The sequence below is a fragment of the Phalangium opilio genome, unplaced genomic scaffold (assembly GCF_054372755.1).
Source record: "Phalangium opilio isolate 3A_F unplaced genomic scaffold, DU_Popi_V2 ptg000060l_1, whole genome shotgun sequence".
NCBI lineage: Eukaryota > Metazoa > Arthropoda > Arachnida > Opiliones > Phalangiidae > Phalangium > Phalangium opilio.
The window spans coordinates 6,450,111-6,459,867 of NW_028324177.1; the positions used below are offsets into that span (position 1 = coordinate 6,450,111).

A 9,757-nucleotide genomic window follows, 5' to 3' on the forward strand; every position below is an offset into this window, starting at 1 on the left:
AATATTTCTGTAAATTAACTCATTGGAAGTTTTACCCCATTGTTTTAATTTTTCAAAATTTAACAGCTACGAAAACTAGTTCAAGTAACATAACAGCGAGGCTCCGACGAGAATCGAACTCATGATCTCCTGTTTACGAGACAGGCGCTTTAACCACTAAGCCACGGGGCCCTTGCTTTGAAGCGATATGAATGCTGAATATTTCTGTAAATTAACTCATCGGAAGTTTTACCCCATTGTTTTAATTTTTCAAAATTGAATAGCTACGAAAACTAGTTCAAGTAACATAACAGCGAGGCTCCGACGAGAATCGAACTCATGATCTCCTTTTTACGAGACAGGCGCTTTAACCACAAAGCCACGGGGCCCTTGCTTTGAAGCGATATGAATGCTGAATATTTCAGTAAATTAACTCATCGGAACTTTTACCCCATTGTTTTAATTTTTCAAAATTTAACAGCATCGAAAACTAGTTCAAGTAACATAACAGCGAGGCTCCGACGAGAACCGAACTCATGATCTCCTGTTTACTAGACAGGCGCTTTAACCACTAAGCCACGGAGCCCTTGCTTTGAAGCGATATGAATGCTGAATATTTCAGTAAATTAACTCATCGGAACTTTTACCCCATTGTTTTAATTTAATAGCTACGAAAACTAGTTCAAGTAACATAACAGCGAGGCTCCGACGAGAATCGAACTCATGATCTCCTGTTTACGAGACAGGCGCTTTAACCACTAAGCCGCGGGGCCCTTGCTTTGAAGCGATATGAATGCTGAATATTTCTGTAAATTAACTCATCGGAAGTTTTACCCCATTGTTTTAATTTTTCAAAATTGAATAGCTACGAAAACTAGTTCAAGTAACATAACAGCGAGGCTCCGACGAGAATCGAACTCATGATCTCCTTTTTACGAGACAGGCGCTTTAACCACAAAGCCACGGGGCCCTTGCTTTGAAGCGATATGAATGCTGAATATTTCAGTAAATTAACTCATCGGAACTTTTACCCCGTTGTTTTAATTTTTCAAAATTTAACAGCATCGAAAACTAGTTCAAGTAACATAACAGCGAGGCTCCGACGAGAACCGAACTCATGATCTCCTGTTTACTAGACAGGCGCTTTAACCACTAAGCCACGGGGCCCTTGCTTTGAAGCGATATGAATGCTGAATATTTCTGTAAATTAACTCATCGGAAGTTTTACCCCATTGTTTTAATTTTTCAAAATTGAATAGCTACGAAAACTAGTTCAAGTAACATAACAGCGAGGCTCCGACGAGAATCGAACTCATGATCTCCTTTTTACGAGACAGGCGCTTTAACCACAAAGCCACGGGGCCCTTGCTTTGAAGCGATATGAATGCTGAATATTTCAGTAAATTAACTCATCGGAACTTTTACCCCATTGTTTTAATTTTTCAAAATTTAACAGCATCGAAAACTAGTTCAAGTAACATAACAGCGAGGCTCCGACGAGAACCGTACTCATGATCTCCTGTTTACTAGACAGGCGCTTTAACCACTAAGCCACGGAGCCCTTGCTTTGAAGCGATATGAATGCTGAATATTTCAGTAAATTAACTCATCGGAACTTTTACCCCATTGTTTTAATTTAATAGCTACGAAAACTAGTTCAAGTAACATAACAGCGAGGCTCCGACGAGAATCGAACTCCTGATCTCCTTTTTACGAGACAGGCGCTTTAACCACTAAGCCACGGGGCCCTTGCTTTGAAGCGATATGAATGCTGAATATTTCTGTAAATTAACTCATCGGAAGTTTTACCCCATTGTTTTAATTTTTCAAAATTGAATAGCTACGAAAACTAGTTCAAGTAACATAACAGCGAGGCTCCGACGAGAATCGAACTCATGATCTCCTGTTTACGAGACAGGCGCTTTAACCACTAAGCCACGGGGCCCTTGCTTTGAAGCGATATGAATGCTGAATATTTCTGTAAATTAACTCATCGGAAGTTTTACCCCATTGTTTTAATTTTTCAAAATTTAACAGCTACGAAAACTAGTTCAAGTAACATAACAGCGAGGCTCCGACGAGAATCGAACTCATGATCTCCTGTTTACGAGACAGGCGCTTTAACCACTAAGCCACGGGGCCCTTGCTTTGAAGCGATATGAATGCTGAATATTTCTGTAAATTAACTCATCGGAAGTTTTACCCCATTGTTTTAATTTTTCAAAATTGAATAGCTACGAAAACTAGTTCAAGTAACATAACAGCGAGGCTCCGACGAGAACCGAACTCATGATCTCCTTTTTACGAGACAGGCGCTTTAACCACAAAGCCACGGGGCCCTTGCTTTGAAGCGATATGAATGCTGAATATTTCAGTAAATTAACTCATCGGAACTTTTACCCCATTGTTTTAATTTTTCAAAATTTAACAGCATCGAAAACTAGTTCAAGTAACATAACAGCGAGGCTCCGACGAGAACCGAACTCATGATCTCCTGTTTACTAGACAGGCGCTTTAACCACTAAGCCACGGAGCCCTTGCTTTGAAGCGATATGAATGCTGAATATTTCAGTAAATTAACTCATCGGAACTTTTACCCCATTGTTTTAATTTAATAGCTACGAAAACTAGTTCAAGTAACATAATAGCGAGGCTCCGACGAGAATCGAACTCATGATCTCCTGTTTACGAGACAGGCGCTTTAACCACTAAGCCACGGGGCCCTTGCTTTGAAGCGATATGAATGCTGAATATTTCTGTAAATTAACTCATCGGAAGTTTTACCCCATTGTTTTAATTTTTCAAAATTTAACAGCTACGAAAACTAGTTCAAGTAACATAACAGCGAGGCTCCGACGAGAATCGAACTCATGATCTCCTGTTTACGAGACAGGTGCTTTAACCACTAAGCCACGGGGCCCTTGCTTTGAAGCGATATGAATGCTGAATATTTCTGTAAATTAACTCATCGGAAGTTTTACCCCATTGTTTTAATTTTTCAAAATTGAATAGCTACGAAAACTAATTCAAGTAACATAACAGCGAGGCTCCGACGAGAATCGAACTCATGATCTCCTTTTTACGAGACAGGCGCTTTAACCACTAAGCCACGGGGCCCTTGCTTTGAAGCGATATGAATGCTGAATATTTCAGTAAATTAACTCATCGGAACTTTTACCCCATTGTTTTAATTTAATAGCTACGAAAACTAGTTCAAGTAACATAACAGCGAGGCTCCGACGAGAATCGAACTCATGATCTCCTGTTTACGAGACAGGCGCTTTAACCACTAAGCCACGGGGCCCTTGCTTTGAAGCGATATGAATGCTGAATATTTCTGTAAATTAACTCATCGGAAGTTTTACCCCATTGTTTTAATTTTTCAAAATTGAATAGCTACGAAAACTAGTTCAAGTAACATAACAGCGAGGCTCCGACGAGAATCGAACTCATGATCTCCTTTTTACGAGACAGGCGCTTTAACCACAAAGCCACGGGGCCCTTGCTTTGAAGCGATATGAATGCTGAATATTTCAGTAAATTAACTCATCGGAACTTTTACCCCGTTGTTTTAATTTTTCAAAATTTAACAGCATCGAAAACTAGTTCAAGTAACATAACAGCGAGGCTCCGACGAGAACCGAACTCATGATCTCCTGTTTACTAGACAGGCGCTTTAACCACTAAGCCACGGAGCCCTTGCTTTGAAGCGATATGAATGCTGAATATTTCAGTAAATTAACTCATCGGAACTTTTATCCCATTGTTTTAATTTAATAGCTACGAAAACTAGTTCAAGTAACATAACAGCGAGGCTCCGACGAGAATCGAACTCATGATCTCCTGTTTACGAGACAGGCGCTTTAACCACTAAGCCACGGGGCCCTTGCTTTGAAGCGATATGAATGCTGAATATTTCTGTAAATTAACTCATCGGAAGTTTTACCCCATTGTTTTAATTTTTCAAAATTGAATAGCTACGAAAACTAGTTCAAGTAACATAACAGCGAGGCTCCGACGAGAATCGAACTCATGATCTCCTTTTTACGAGACAGGCGCTTTAACCACAAAGCCACGGGGCCCTTGCTTTGAAGCGATATGAATGCTGAATATTTCAGTAAATTAACTCATCGGAACTTTTACCCCATTGTTTTAATTTTTCAAAATTTAACAGCATCGAAAACTAGTTCAAGTAACATAACAGCGAGGCTCCGACGAGAACCGTACTCATGATCTCCTGTTTACTAGACAGGCGCTTTAACCACTAAGCCACGGAGCCCTTGCTTTGAAGCGATATGAATGCTGAATATTTCAGTAAATTAACTCATCGGAACTTTTACCCCATTGTTTTAATTTAATAGCTACGAAAACTAGTTCAAGTAACATAACAGCGAGGCTCCGACGAGAATCGAACTCATGATCTCCTGTTTACGAGACAGGCGCTTTAACCACTAAGCCACGGGGCCCTTGCTTTGAAGCGATATGAATGCTGAATATTTCTGTAAATTAACTCATCGGAAGTTTTACCCCATTGTTTTAATTTTTCAAAATTGAATAGCTACGAAAACTAGTTCAAGTAACATAACAGCGAGGCTCCGACGAGAATCGAACTCATGATCTCCTGTTTACGAGACAGGCGCTTTAACCACTAAGCCACGGGGCCCTTGCTTTGAAGCGATATGAATGCTGAATATTTCTGTAAATTAACTCATCGGAAGTTTTACCCCATTGTTTTAATTTTTCAAAATTTAACAGCTACGAAAACTAGTTCAAGTAACATAACAGCGAGGCTCCGACGAGAATCGAACTCATGATCTCCTGTTTACGAGACAGGCGCTTTAACCACTAAGCCACGGGGCCCTTGCTTTGAAGCGATATGAATGCTGAATATTTCTGTAAATTAACTCATCGGAAGTTTTACCCCATTGTTTTAATTTTTCAAAATTGAATAGCTACGAAAACTAGTTCAAGTAACATAACAGCGAGGCTCCGACGAGAACCGAACTCATGATCTCCTTTTTACGAGACAGGCGCTTTAACCACAAAGCCACGGGGCCCTTGCTTTGAAGCGATATGAATGCTGAATATTTCAGTAAATTAACTCATCGGAACTTTTACCCCATAGTTTTAATTTTTCAAAATTTAACAGCATCGAAAACTAGTTCAAGTAACATAACAGCGAGGCTCCGACGAGAACCGAACTCATGATCTCCTGTTTACTAGACAGGCGCTTTAACCACTAAGCCACGGAGCCCTTGCTTTGAAGCGATATGAATGCTGAATATTTCAGTAAATTAACTCATCGGAACTTTTACCCCATTGTTTTAATTTAATAGCTACGAAAACTAGTTCAAGTAACATAATAGCGAGGCTCCGACGAGAATCGAACTCATGATCTCCTGTTTACGAGACAGGCGCTTTAACCACTAAGCCACGGGGCCCTTGCTTTGAAGCGATATGAATGCTGAATATTTCTGTAAATTAACTCATCGGAAGTTTTACCCCATTGTTTTAATTTTTCAAAATTTAACAGCTACGAAAACTAGTTCAAGTAACATAACAGCGAGGCTCCGACGAGAATCGAACTCATGATCTCCTGTTTACGAGACAGGTGCTTTAACCACTAAGCCACGGGGCCCTTGCTTTGAAGCGATATGAATGCTGAATATTTCTGTAAATTAACTCATCGGAAGTTTTACCCCATTGTTTTAATTTTTCAAAATTGAATAGCTACGAAAACTAATTCAAGTAACATAACAGCGAGGCTCCGACGAGAATCGAACTCATGATCTCCTTTTTACGAGACAGGCGCTTTAACCACAAAGCCACGGGGCCCTTGCTTTGAAGCGAAATGAATGCTGAATATTTCAGTAAATTAACTCATCGGAACTTTTACCCCATTGTTTTAATTTTTCAAAATTTAACAGCATCGAAAACTAGTTCAAGTAACATAACAGCGAGGCTCCGACGAGAACCGAACTCATGATCTCCTGTTTACTAGACAGGCGCTTTAACCACTAAGCCACGGAGCCCTTGCTTTGAAGCGATATGAATGCTGAATATTTCAGTAAATTAACTCATCGGAACTTTTACCCCATTGTTTTAATTTAATAGCTACGAAAACTAGTTCAAGTAACATAACAGCGAGGCTCCGACGAGAATCGAACTCATGATCTCCTTTTTACGAGACAGGCGCTTTAACCACTAAGCCACGGGGCCCTTGCTTTGAAGCGATATGAATGCTGAATATTTCTGTAAATTAACTCATTGGAAGTTTTACCCCATTGTTTTAATTTTTCAAAATTTAACAGCTACGAAAACTAGTTCAAGTAACATAACAGCGAGGCTCCGACGAGAATCGAACTCATGATCTCCTGTTTACGAGACAGGCGCTTTAACCACTAAGCCACGGGGCCCTTGCTTTGAAGCGATATGAATGCTGAATATTTCTGTAAATTAACTCATCGGAAGTTTTACCCCATTGTTTTAATTTTTCAAAATTGAATAGCTACGAAAACTAGTTCAAGTAACATAACAGCGAGGCTCCGACGAGAATCGAACTCATGATCTCCTTTTTACGAGACAGGCGCTTTAACCACAAAGCCACGGGGCCCTTGCTTTGAAGCGATATGAATGCTGAATATTTCAGTAAATTAACTCATCGGAACTTTTACCCCATTGTTTTAATTTTTCAAAATTTAACAGCATCGAAAACTAGTTCAAGTAACATAACAGCGAGGCTCCGACGAGAACCGAACTCATGATCTCCTGTTTACTAGACAGGCGCTTTAACCACTAAGCCACGGAGCCCTTGCTTTGAAGCGATATGAATGCTGAATATTTCAGTAAATTAACTCATCGGAACTTTTACCCCATTGTTTTAATTTAATAGCTACGAAAACTAGTTCAAGTAACATAACAGCGAGGCTCCGACGAGAATCGAACTCATGATCTCCTGTTTACGAGACAGGCGCTTTAACCACTAAGCCACGGGGCCCTTGCTTTGAAGCGATATGAATGCTGAATATTTCTGTAAATTAACTCATCGGAAGTTTTACCCCATTGTTTTAATTTTTCAAAATTGAATAGCTACGAAAACTAGTTCAAGTAACATAACAGCGAGGCTCCGACGAGAATCGAACTCATGATCTCCTTTTTACGAGACAGGCGCTTTAACCACAAAGCCACGGGGCCCTTGCTTTGAAGCGATATGAATGCTGAATATTTCAGTAAATTAACTCATCGGAACTTTTACCCCATTGTTTTAATTTTTCAAAATTTAACAGCATCGAAAACTAGTTCAAGTAACATAACAGCGAGGCTCCGACGAGAACCGAACTCATGATCTCCTGTTTACTAGACAGGCGCTTTAACCACTAAGCCACGGAGCCCTTGCTTTGAAGCGATATGAATGCTGAATATTTCAGTAAATTAACTCATCGGAACTTTTATCCCATTGTTTTAATTTAATAGCTACGAAAACTAGTTCAAGTAACATAACAGCGAGGCTCCGACGAGAATCGAACTCATGATCTCCTGTTTACGAGACAGGCGCTTTAACCACTAAGCCACGGGGCCCTTGCTTTGAAGCGATATGAATGCTGAATATTTCTGTAAATTAACTCATCGGAAGTTTTACCCCATTGTTTTAATTTTTCAAAATTGAATAGCTACGAAAACTAGTTCAAGTAACATAACAGCGAGGCTCCGACGAGAATCGAACTCATGATCTCCTTTTTACGAGACAGGCGCTTTAACCACAAAGCCACGGGGCCCTTGCTTTGAAGCGATATGAATGCTGAATATTTCAGTAAATTAACTCATCGGAACTTTTACCCCATTGTTTTAATTTTTCAAAATTTAACAGCATCGAAAACTAGTTCAAGTAACATAACAGCGAGGCTCCGACGAGAACCGAACTCATGATCTCCTGTTTACTAGACAGGCGCTTTAACCACTAAGCCACGGAGCCCTTGCTTTGAAGCGATATGAATGCTGAATATTTCAGTAAATTAACTCATCGGTACTTTTACCCCATTGTTTTAATTTAATAGCTACGAAAACTAGTTCAAGTAACATAACAGCGAGGCTCCGACGAGAATCGAACTCATGATCTCCTGTTTACGAGACAGGCGCTTTAACCACTAAGCCACGGGGCCCTTGCTTTGAAGCGATATGAATGCTGAATATTTCTGTAAATTAACTCATCGGAAGTTTTACCCCATTGTTTTAATTTTTCAAAATTGAATAGCTACGAAAACTAGTTCAAGTAACATAACAGCAAGGCTCCGACGAGAATCGAACTCATGATCTCCTTTTTACGAGACAGGCGCTTTAACCACAAAGCCACGGGGCCCTTGCTTTGAAGCGATATGAATGCTGAATATTTCAGTAAATTAACTCATCGGAACTTTTACCCCATTGTTTTAATTTAATAGCTACGAAAACTAGTTCAAGTAACATAACAGCGAGGCTCCGACGAGAATCGAACTCATGATCTCCTGTTTACGAGACAGGCGCTTTAACCACTAAGCCACGGGGCCCTTGCTTTGAAGCGATATGAATGCTGAATATTTCTGTAAATTAACTCATCGGAAGTTTTACCCCATTGTTTTAATTTTTCAAAATTGAATAGCTACGAAAACTAGTTCAAGTAACATAACAGCGAGGCTCCGACGAGAATCGAACTCATGATCTCCTTTTTACGAGACAGGCGCTTTAACCACAAAGCCACGGGGCCCTTGCTTTGAAGCGATATGAATGCTGAATATTTCAGTAAATTAACTCATCGGAACTTTTACCCCATTGTTTTAATTTTTCAAAATTTAACAGCATCGAAAACTAGTTCAAGTAACATAACAGCGAGGCTCCGACGAGAACCGAACTCATGATCTCCTGTTTACTAGACAGGCGCTTTAACCACTAAGCCACGGAGCCCTTGCTTTGAAGCGATATGAATGCTGAATATTTCAGTAAATTAACTCATCGGAACTTTTACCCCATTGTTTTAATTTAATAGCTACGAAAACTAGTTCAAGTAACATAACAGCGAGGCTCCGACGAGAATCGAACTCATGATCTCCTGTTTACGAGACAGGCGCTTTAACCACTAAGCCACGGGGCCCTTGCTTTGAAGCGATATGAATGCTGAATATTTCTGTAAATTAACTCATCGGAAGTTTTACCCCATTGTTTTAATTTTTCAAAATTGAATAGCTACGAAAACTAGTTCAAGTAACATAACAGCGAGGCTCCGACGAGAATCGAACTCATGATCTCCTTTTTACGAGACAGGCGCTTTAACCACAAAGCCACGGGGCCCTTGCTTTGAAGCGATATGAATGCTGAATATTTCAGTAAATTAACTCATCGGAACTTTTACCCCATTGTTTTAATTTTTCAAAATTTAACAGCATCGAAAACTAGTTCAAGTAACATAACAGCGAGGCTCCGACGAGAACCGAACTCATGATCTCCTGTTTACTAGACAGGCGCTTTAACCACTAAGCCACGGAGCCCTTGCTTTGAAGCGATATGAATGCTGAATATTTCAGTAAATTAACTCATCGGAACTTTTATCCCATTGTTTTAATTTAATAGCTACGAAAACTAGTTCAAGTAACATAACAGCGAGGCTCCGACGAGAATCGAACTCATGATCTCCTGTTTACGAGACAGGCGCTTTAACCACTAAGCCACGGGGCCCTTGCTTTGAAGCGATATGAATGCTGAATATTTCTGTAAATTAACTCATCGGAAGTTTTACCCCATTGTTTTA

The 9,757-nt window shown here is 40.0% G+C and overlaps 32 non-coding genes across 32 annotated transcripts; all 32 read right to left on the minus strand.

The window, feature by feature from the left end:
- Nucleotides 1-98: 98 nt before the first annotated feature.
- Nucleotides 99-171, minus strand: TRNAT-CGU (transfer RNA threonine (anticodon CGU)). Its single transcript has one exon. It is a non-coding gene; the product is annotated as a tRNA-Thr (tRNA).
- A 321-nt stretch (nucleotides 172-492) lies between these two features.
- On the minus strand, nucleotides 493-565 carry TRNAT-AGU (transfer RNA threonine (anticodon AGU)). The gene has a single exon. It is a non-coding gene; the product is annotated as a tRNA-Thr (tRNA).
- A 114-nt stretch (nucleotides 566-679) lies between these two features.
- Nucleotides 680-752, minus strand: TRNAT-CGU (transfer RNA threonine (anticodon CGU)). The gene has a single exon. It is a non-coding gene; the product is annotated as a tRNA-Thr (tRNA).
- Nucleotides 753-1,851: 1,099 nt separating this feature from the next.
- Nucleotides 1,852-1,924, minus strand: TRNAT-CGU (transfer RNA threonine (anticodon CGU)). The gene has a single exon. It is a non-coding gene; the product is annotated as a tRNA-Thr (tRNA).
- A 124-nt stretch (nucleotides 1,925-2,048) lies between these two features.
- On the minus strand, nucleotides 2,049-2,121 carry TRNAT-CGU (transfer RNA threonine (anticodon CGU)). Its single transcript has one exon. It is a non-coding gene; the product is annotated as a tRNA-Thr (tRNA).
- A 321-nt stretch (nucleotides 2,122-2,442) lies between these two features.
- Nucleotides 2,443-2,515, minus strand: TRNAT-AGU (transfer RNA threonine (anticodon AGU)). The gene has a single exon. It is a non-coding gene; the product is annotated as a tRNA-Thr (tRNA).
- Nucleotides 2,516-2,629: 114 nt separating this feature from the next.
- On the minus strand, nucleotides 2,630-2,702 carry TRNAT-CGU (transfer RNA threonine (anticodon CGU)). The gene has a single exon. It is a non-coding gene; the product is annotated as a tRNA-Thr (tRNA).
- A 124-nt stretch (nucleotides 2,703-2,826) lies between these two features.
- Nucleotides 2,827-2,899, minus strand: TRNAT-CGU (transfer RNA threonine (anticodon CGU)). Its single transcript has one exon. It is a non-coding gene; the product is annotated as a tRNA-Thr (tRNA).
- Nucleotides 2,900-3,023: 124 nt separating this feature from the next.
- Nucleotides 3,024-3,096, minus strand: TRNAT-CGU (transfer RNA threonine (anticodon CGU)). The gene has a single exon. It is a non-coding gene; the product is annotated as a tRNA-Thr (tRNA).
- Nucleotides 3,097-3,210: 114 nt separating this feature from the next.
- Nucleotides 3,211-3,283, minus strand: TRNAT-CGU (transfer RNA threonine (anticodon CGU)). The gene has a single exon. It is a non-coding gene; the product is annotated as a tRNA-Thr (tRNA).
- Nucleotides 3,284-3,604: 321 nt separating this feature from the next.
- TRNAT-AGU (transfer RNA threonine (anticodon AGU)) lies at nucleotides 3,605-3,677 on the minus strand. Its single transcript has one exon. It is a non-coding gene; the product is annotated as a tRNA-Thr (tRNA).
- A 114-nt stretch (nucleotides 3,678-3,791) lies between these two features.
- On the minus strand, nucleotides 3,792-3,864 carry TRNAT-CGU (transfer RNA threonine (anticodon CGU)). The gene has a single exon. It is a non-coding gene; the product is annotated as a tRNA-Thr (tRNA).
- Nucleotides 3,865-4,372: 508 nt separating this feature from the next.
- TRNAT-CGU (transfer RNA threonine (anticodon CGU)) lies at nucleotides 4,373-4,445 on the minus strand. Its single transcript has one exon. It is a non-coding gene; the product is annotated as a tRNA-Thr (tRNA).
- Nucleotides 4,446-4,569: 124 nt separating this feature from the next.
- Nucleotides 4,570-4,642, minus strand: TRNAT-CGU (transfer RNA threonine (anticodon CGU)). The gene has a single exon. It is a non-coding gene; the product is annotated as a tRNA-Thr (tRNA).
- A 124-nt stretch (nucleotides 4,643-4,766) lies between these two features.
- Nucleotides 4,767-4,839, minus strand: TRNAT-CGU (transfer RNA threonine (anticodon CGU)). The gene has a single exon. It is a non-coding gene; the product is annotated as a tRNA-Thr (tRNA).
- A 321-nt stretch (nucleotides 4,840-5,160) lies between these two features.
- TRNAT-AGU (transfer RNA threonine (anticodon AGU)) lies at nucleotides 5,161-5,233 on the minus strand. The gene has a single exon. It is a non-coding gene; the product is annotated as a tRNA-Thr (tRNA).
- A 114-nt stretch (nucleotides 5,234-5,347) lies between these two features.
- Nucleotides 5,348-5,420, minus strand: TRNAT-CGU (transfer RNA threonine (anticodon CGU)). Its single transcript has one exon. It is a non-coding gene; the product is annotated as a tRNA-Thr (tRNA).
- A 124-nt stretch (nucleotides 5,421-5,544) lies between these two features.
- On the minus strand, nucleotides 5,545-5,617 carry TRNAT-CGU (transfer RNA threonine (anticodon CGU)). The gene has a single exon. It is a non-coding gene; the product is annotated as a tRNA-Thr (tRNA).
- Nucleotides 5,618-5,938: 321 nt separating this feature from the next.
- TRNAT-AGU (transfer RNA threonine (anticodon AGU)) lies at nucleotides 5,939-6,011 on the minus strand. Its single transcript has one exon. It is a non-coding gene; the product is annotated as a tRNA-Thr (tRNA).
- Nucleotides 6,012-6,125: 114 nt separating this feature from the next.
- Nucleotides 6,126-6,198, minus strand: TRNAT-CGU (transfer RNA threonine (anticodon CGU)). The gene has a single exon. It is a non-coding gene; the product is annotated as a tRNA-Thr (tRNA).
- Nucleotides 6,199-6,322: 124 nt separating this feature from the next.
- Nucleotides 6,323-6,395, minus strand: TRNAT-CGU (transfer RNA threonine (anticodon CGU)). Its single transcript has one exon. It is a non-coding gene; the product is annotated as a tRNA-Thr (tRNA).
- Nucleotides 6,396-6,716: 321 nt separating this feature from the next.
- On the minus strand, nucleotides 6,717-6,789 carry TRNAT-AGU (transfer RNA threonine (anticodon AGU)). The gene has a single exon. It is a non-coding gene; the product is annotated as a tRNA-Thr (tRNA).
- Nucleotides 6,790-6,903: 114 nt separating this feature from the next.
- TRNAT-CGU (transfer RNA threonine (anticodon CGU)) lies at nucleotides 6,904-6,976 on the minus strand. Its single transcript has one exon. It is a non-coding gene; the product is annotated as a tRNA-Thr (tRNA).
- A 321-nt stretch (nucleotides 6,977-7,297) lies between these two features.
- On the minus strand, nucleotides 7,298-7,370 carry TRNAT-AGU (transfer RNA threonine (anticodon AGU)). Its single transcript has one exon. It is a non-coding gene; the product is annotated as a tRNA-Thr (tRNA).
- Nucleotides 7,371-7,484: 114 nt separating this feature from the next.
- On the minus strand, nucleotides 7,485-7,557 carry TRNAT-CGU (transfer RNA threonine (anticodon CGU)). Its single transcript has one exon. It is a non-coding gene; the product is annotated as a tRNA-Thr (tRNA).
- A 321-nt stretch (nucleotides 7,558-7,878) lies between these two features.
- Nucleotides 7,879-7,951, minus strand: TRNAT-AGU (transfer RNA threonine (anticodon AGU)). Its single transcript has one exon. It is a non-coding gene; the product is annotated as a tRNA-Thr (tRNA).
- Nucleotides 7,952-8,065: 114 nt separating this feature from the next.
- On the minus strand, nucleotides 8,066-8,138 carry TRNAT-CGU (transfer RNA threonine (anticodon CGU)). Its single transcript has one exon. It is a non-coding gene; the product is annotated as a tRNA-Thr (tRNA).
- A 311-nt stretch (nucleotides 8,139-8,449) lies between these two features.
- On the minus strand, nucleotides 8,450-8,522 carry TRNAT-CGU (transfer RNA threonine (anticodon CGU)). The gene has a single exon. It is a non-coding gene; the product is annotated as a tRNA-Thr (tRNA).
- Nucleotides 8,523-8,843: 321 nt separating this feature from the next.
- Nucleotides 8,844-8,916, minus strand: TRNAT-AGU (transfer RNA threonine (anticodon AGU)). The gene has a single exon. It is a non-coding gene; the product is annotated as a tRNA-Thr (tRNA).
- Nucleotides 8,917-9,030: 114 nt separating this feature from the next.
- Nucleotides 9,031-9,103, minus strand: TRNAT-CGU (transfer RNA threonine (anticodon CGU)). The gene has a single exon. It is a non-coding gene; the product is annotated as a tRNA-Thr (tRNA).
- Nucleotides 9,104-9,424: 321 nt separating this feature from the next.
- TRNAT-AGU (transfer RNA threonine (anticodon AGU)) lies at nucleotides 9,425-9,497 on the minus strand. The gene has a single exon. It is a non-coding gene; the product is annotated as a tRNA-Thr (tRNA).
- Nucleotides 9,498-9,611: 114 nt separating this feature from the next.
- TRNAT-CGU (transfer RNA threonine (anticodon CGU)) lies at nucleotides 9,612-9,684 on the minus strand. Its single transcript has one exon. It is a non-coding gene; the product is annotated as a tRNA-Thr (tRNA).
- Nucleotides 9,685-9,757: the final 73 nt, after the last annotated feature.